We start from the raw sequence: 7,146 nt of genomic DNA, 5'->3' as shown, positions 1-7,146 counted from the left end.
CTACATCAAACTAAAGAGATTTGAACAGCAAAGGCAACATACAGAATGAGAGAAAATATTTGCAAAACATCTATCTGAAAAGGGGATAATATCCAAAATACATAAAGAATGGATACAACTCTGAATCGAAAAAGCAAATTTTAAATGGGCAAAGGATCTGAATAGACACTTTTTCAAAGAACACATACAAATGGCCAATAGGTAGGGAAAGGTGTTCAACATTATTAGTTATCAGGGAAATGCAAATCAAAACTTCAGTGAGAGATCACCTGATACCTGTGAGGATGGTTATTCTTGAAAAGACAAGGGATAACAAGAATTGGCAAGGGTGTGGAGGAAAGGGGATCCTGTACACACTTGGTGGGGATGTTAAGTTGCTATAATGTTTATGGAAAACAGTATGGCAAAAAAATTAGATACTGAACTACTCTATGACCCAGCAATCCCACTCCTAAGTATATGTTTGTAAGAACTGAAATTAGTGTCTCAAGGAGATATCTGCACACCCACATTATGAGCAGCATTACTCATAAATGCCAAGATATGAAAACAACCTAAATGTCCTTTATTGGATAAAAGGATAAAGAAAATGTGGTATATATACAATGAAATATTATTCAACCATGAAAAAGTAACACCTGTCAATTGCAACACATGGATAAATCCGGAGGACATTCGTGAACTAAGTGAAAGAGGTCAGACAAAGAAAGATAGATACTGTATGGCATTACTATTATCACTTATATGTGGAATTCTTTTTAAAAGCAATTTTATAGAAACAGAGAATAGGGCACATGGGTGGCTCAGTTAGTTAAACATCTGCCTTCAGCTCAGGTCATAATCTCAGGGTCCTAGGATAGAACCCCATGTTGAGCTCCCTGCTTGGTGGGGAGCCTGCTCCTCCCTCTCCCTCTGCCACTCCCCCTGTTTGTGTGGTCTCTCTCTTCCTCCCTCTCTCTCTCTGTCAAATAAATAATAAAATCTTTTTAAAAAGAATAAAAAAGAAACAGAATAGATTGGTGAATGCAGAGGCTGGAGGGAAGGCAAATTGGGTGATATAGTTCAAAGATACAAATTCTCAGTTATAAGTTAATGTACAGTTGGTGACTATAGTTAATAATTCAGTATTTCATACTAGAAGGTTGCTAAGAGTAGCTCTTAAACGTTCTTACCATGCACACTTTAAAGGGTTTACTATGTGTGGTGATGAATGTATTAATTATCTTAACCTTGGTAATCATTCCACAATGTATATGTATATCAAAATATCACACTGTAGTCTTTAAATATACAATTATGTTTGTCAGTCATTCCTCAATAATTTATTTAATTTCTTTTCAGTGTAACAGATTTCATTGTTTATGCACCACACCCAGTGCTCCATACAATACGTGCCCTCCATAATACCCACCACGAGTTTCCCCCAACCTCCCACCCCCCACCCCTTCAAAACCCTCAGATTGTTTTTCAGAGTCCATAGTCTCTCATGGTTCATCTCCCCCTCCAATTTCCCTCAACTCCCTATGTCCTCCTCTCCATCTCCCCATGTCCTCCATGTTATTCCTTATGCTCCACAAATAAGTGAAACCATATGATAATTGAGTCTCTCTGCTTGACTTATTTCACTCAGCATAATCTCTTCCAGTCCTGTCCATGTTGATACAAAAGTTGGGTATTCAGAGGGTTTTGAAGGGGCGGTGGGGGGGGGGGTAGGAGGTTGAGGAACCAGGGTGGGTAATAGGGAGGGCACGAACTGCATGGAGCACTGGGTGTGGTGCAAAAACAATGAACACTGTTACGCTGAAAATAAATAATAAATAAATAAATAAATAAATAAATAAATAAATAAATAGTTGGGTATTCATCCTTTCTGATGGAAGCATAATACTCCATAATGAATATGGACCACATCTTCCTTATCCATTCGCCTGATGAAGCCCATCTTGGTTCTTTCCACAGTTTGGCGACTGTGGCCATTGCTGCTATGAACATTGGGTTATAGATGGCCCTTCTTTTCACTACATCTGTATCTTTGGGGTAAATACCCAGTAGTGCAATTGCAGGCTCATAGGGAAGCTCTATTTTTAATTTCTTAAGGAATCTCCACACTGTTCTACACAGTGGCTGCACCAACTTGCATTCCCACCAACAGTGTAAGAGGGTTCCCCCTTTCTCCACAACCTTTCCAACACACATTGTTTCCTGTCCTGCTAATTTTGGCCATTATAACTTGTGTAATGTGGTGTCTCAATGTGGTTTTGATTTGAATCTCCCTGATGGCTAGTGATGATGAACATTTTTTCATGTGTCCTCAATAAATTTTTTAAGAAAAGAATCCAAATTGGAAAAATAGCCAGAACCAGGCAAAGTTACTAAAAATGGCAGCCAATTAATTTTTAAAAGTCTTGTTTTAGCATTTTAAGAGCCATCATAAGGTCAAAAAAGAAAATAAAACATGTAATCTATATTTTGAATTCTATTTGGTAAAAAAGGACAAAATTACAGTAGAAAATAGAAAAGCTATTTTGAAGGACATTTGCTTAAAAAGCTGCATTGGAAGTACTGCAGAGATTTCTCCATTTCTTTTTCTTATAGATTTTTTAAAAGATTTTATTTATTAATTTGACAGAAAAAGACACAGTGAGAGAGGGAACACAAGCAGGGGGAGTGGGAGAGGGAGAAGCAGGCTTGCTGCTGAGCAGGGAATCCGATGTAGGGCTTGATCCCAGAACCCTGGGATCTTGACCTAAGCTGAAGGCCAATGCTTAACATCTGAGGCACCCAGGAGCCCCACAAATTTTTTTAAAAGATTTTATTTATTTGAGAGAGAGAGGAAAAGAGAAAACATGAATGGGGGGAAGGGGAGAAAGGAGTAGCAGAGGGAGAGGGAGAAGTAGACTCCCCACTGAGCAGGGAACCCAACCTGGGACTCAATCCCACGATCCCAAGATCATGAACTGAATCAAAGACAGATGCTTAGCCAACTGAACTACCCAAGCACCCGAGATGTCTCCATTTCAAACAAGAATTTACACAATAAACTACAATGAAATAGCCCGTGAAGGATGGAATGGAAATGAGAGATACTCTGAGGCTTCTCCTAGGACTATCAGCTCTTCCTTCTATCAGGTCTGCAAAATAAAAACAGTCACAATCCCCTCCATCTAACCATTCAGGAAGCCAGTTTCCTATGAGTCTGGAGCATGGAAAGTTTGCAAACTTTGGCAGTACTGAGAAGTCCATACTGCCTATTTTCCTATTCTTTTTCTTCTTGAATGGCATTCTTCCTTTACTGCCATATCTTCCCCCAAACTTTACTACCTTCTCCAATTTTTCATCTCCCAGAATTGTTTTTTTAATCTTCCTAATTTCTCATGAGCTCAGTTATTTCTCTAACTTCATCTTTTTCTAACCAATTATTATGCTCTGATATCTACTACAGTACTCAGATTATCTAATTATATAATTCTTTCACTTGTTTGCTTACTTTATAGAATATCACTCTTGGAATCAACCTCATTTCCTAATCCTCCATTCTTGGTTTTACTTCTACCCTCTTACTGAAGTGAAAAAGAAAATAAGTTCTCACTTCCACTCTGAGGTTATTCTTCAAGAAACATTGTGTTGGTGAGGCATACCAGGAACTTCTTATGTCTGTTTCTCTGATGTTTTTATCCAGAACACCTGGATTTATTCAGAAAGGCTTGGCCTTAGTCATCATACTCTTTTTTTCTTAATATTTTATTTATTTGACAGAGAGAGATCACAAGCAGGCAGAGAGGCAGGCAGAGAGAGAGGAGGAAGCAGGCTCCCTGCTGAGCAGAGAGCCCGATGCGCGGCTCGATCCCAGGACCCTGAGATCATGACCTGAGCCGAAGGCAGAGGCTTTAACCCACTGAGCCACCCAGGCGCTCCAGTCATCATACTCTTAAATGCTGGAGAACGTCAGATATAAAATTCACCTCAAAAGAAGTTAGAGGGGTGCCTGGGTGGCTCTGTCGTTAAGTGTCTGCCTCCAGCTCAGGTCATGATCCCAGGGTCCTGGGATCAAGACCAGCATCAGGCTCCCTGCTCAGCGGGAAGCCTGCTTCTCCCTCTCCCACTCCCCCTGCTTGTATTCCCTCTCTTGTCTCTCTCTGTCAAATAAACAAATATTTTTTTAAAAAGGAGAGCTAAAGTACCCCCAAATTTAAAAGCTTTTCATTTACAATCAGAAAAATGTAAACATCAGAGATACAGAAGGACACTACATAATTCTTAAAGGGACTATCCGCCAAGATGATCTAACAATTGTGAATATGTATGCCCCCAATATGGGAGCACCCAATTACATAAGAAAACTATTAATCAAAACTATTAATAAGAGTCATATTGATATGAATACAATAATAGTAGGAGATCTTAATATGCCTCTCTCAGAAATAGACAGATCATCGAAGCAGAAAATTAATAAAGAAATAAGAGCATTGAATGAAACATTGGACCAGATGGACTTCATCGACGTATACAGAACATTCCACCCTAAAACAACAGAATACTCATTCTTCTCAAGTGCACATGGAACCTTCTCCAGAATAGACCACATACTGGGTCACAAAGCAGGACTTAACCGATACCAAAAGACTGACATTATTCCCTGCATATTCTCAGATCACAATGCTTTGAAACTGGAATTCAATCACAAGGAAAAGTTCAGAAGGAACTCAAACACCTGGAAGCTAAAGACCACCTTGCTTAAGAATGCTTGGATCAACCAGGAGATCAAAGATGAACTTAAACAATTCATGGAAACCAATGAGAATGAAGACACGTCGGTCCAAAACCTATGGGATACAGCAAAGGCGGTTCTAAGGGGGAAATACATAGCCATCCAAGCCTCCCTCAAAAACATTGAAAAATCCAGAATACACCAGCTGTCTCTACACCTTAAAGAACTGGAGAATCAACAACAAATCAAACCAACTCCACATGCAAGAAGGGAAATAATCAAGATTAGAGCAGAGATCAATGAGGTAGAAACGAGAGATACAGTAAAACGTATCAATGAAACTAGAAGCTGGATTTTTGAAAGAATCAATAAGATTGATAAACCATTGGCCACACTAATCCAAAAGAAAAGAGAGAAAGCCCAAATTAATAAAATTATGAATGAAAAGGGAGAGATCACAACTAACACCAAGGAAATAGAAACAATCATCAGAAATTATTACCAACAGTTATATGCCAATAAGCTAAGCAACCTAGATGAAATGGATGCATTTCTGGAAAACTACAAACTCCCAAAATTGAACCAGGAAGAAATTGACAACCTGAATAGACCGATATCTAGTAATGAGATTGAAGCAGTGATCAAAAACCTCCCTAAAAACAAGAGCCCAGGACCTGACGGATTCCCTGGGGAATTCTACCAAACTTTCAAAGAAGAAATAACACCAATTCTCCTGAAGCTGTTCCAAAAAATTGAAGCAGAAGGAAAACTTCCAGACTCTTTATGAAGCCAGCATTACCCTGATCCCCAAACCAGGCAAAGACACTACCAAAAAGGAGAATTTCAGACCAATATCACTGATGAATATGGATGCAAAGATTCTCAACAAGATCCTAGCAAACAGGATCCAGCAGCACATTAAAAAGATTATCCACCATGACCAGGTAGGATTCATCCCTGGGTTGCAAGGTTGGTTCAACATTCGCAAATCAATCAATGTGATAGAAAAAATCAATAAGAGAAGAGAGAAGAACCACATGGTCCTCTCAATTGATGCAGAAAAAGCATTTGACAAAATCCAGCATCCGTTCCTGATGAAAACGCTTCAAAGTGTAGGGATAGAGGGAACATTCCTGAACTTCATAAAATCTATCTATGAAAGACCCACAGCAAATATCATCCTCAATGGGAAAAAGCTTGCAGCCTTCCCGTTGAGATCAGGAACACGACAAGGATGCCCACTCTCACCACTCTTGTTCAACATAGTATTAGAAGTCCTAGCAACGGCAATCAGACAACAAAGAGAAATAAAAGGTATCCAAATTGGCAAGGAAGAAGTCAAACTCTCTCTCTTCGCAGATGACATGATTCTTTATATGGAAAACCCCAAAGACTCCACCCCCAAACTACTAGAACTCATACAGCAATTCAGTAACGTGGCAGGATACAACGTCAATGTACAGAAATCAGTGGCTTTCTTATACACTAGCAATGAAAATACAGAAAGGGAAATTAGAGAATCGATTCCATTTACTATAGCACCAAGAACCATAAGATACCTGGGAATAAACCTAACCAAAGAGGTAAAGGACCTGTACTCGAGGAACTACAGAACACTCATGAAAGAAATTGAAGAAGACACAAAAAGATGGAAGACTGTTCCATGCTCTTGGATTGGAAGAATAAACATTGTTAAAATGTCTATACTGCCTAGAGCAATCTATACTTTTAATGCCATTCCGATCAAAATTCCACCGGTATTTTTCAAAGAGCTGGAGCAAATAATCCTAAAATTTGTATGGAATCAGAAGAGACCCAGAATTGCTAAGGAAATGTTGAAAAACAAAAACAAAACTGGCGGCATCACGTTACCCGATTTCAAGCTTTACTACAAAGCTGTGATCACCAAGACAGCGTGGTACTGGCATAAAAACAGACACATAGACCAGTGGAACAGAGTGGAGAGACCAGATATGGACCCTCAACTCTATGGTGAAATAATCTTCGACAAAACAGGAAAAAATATTCAATGGAAAAAAGACAGTCTCTTCAATAAATGGTGCTGGGAAAACTGGACAGCGATATGTAGAAGAATGAAACTTGACCATTTTCTTACACCGTACACAAAGATAAACTCGAAATGGATAAAAGACCTCAACGTGAGACAGGAATCTATCAGAATCCTAGAGGAGAACATAGGCAGTAACCTCTTCGATATCAGCCACAGCAACTTCTTTCAAGATATGTCTCCAAAGGCCAAGGAAACAAAAGCAAAAATGAACTTTTGGGACTTCATCAAGATCAAAAGCTTCTGCACAGCAAAGGAAACAGTCAACAAAACAAAGAGGCAACCCACGGAATGGGAGAAGATATTTGCAAATGACAGTACAGACAAAAGGTTGATATCCAGGATCTATAAAGAACTTCTCAAACTCAAC

Source organism: Meles meles, chromosome 7 (assembly GCF_922984935.1).
Source record: "Meles meles chromosome 7, mMelMel3.1 paternal haplotype, whole genome shotgun sequence".
Lineage (NCBI taxonomy): Eukaryota > Metazoa > Chordata > Mammalia > Carnivora > Mustelidae > Meles > Meles meles.
Note: the sequence above shows the minus strand (reverse complement) of the source record.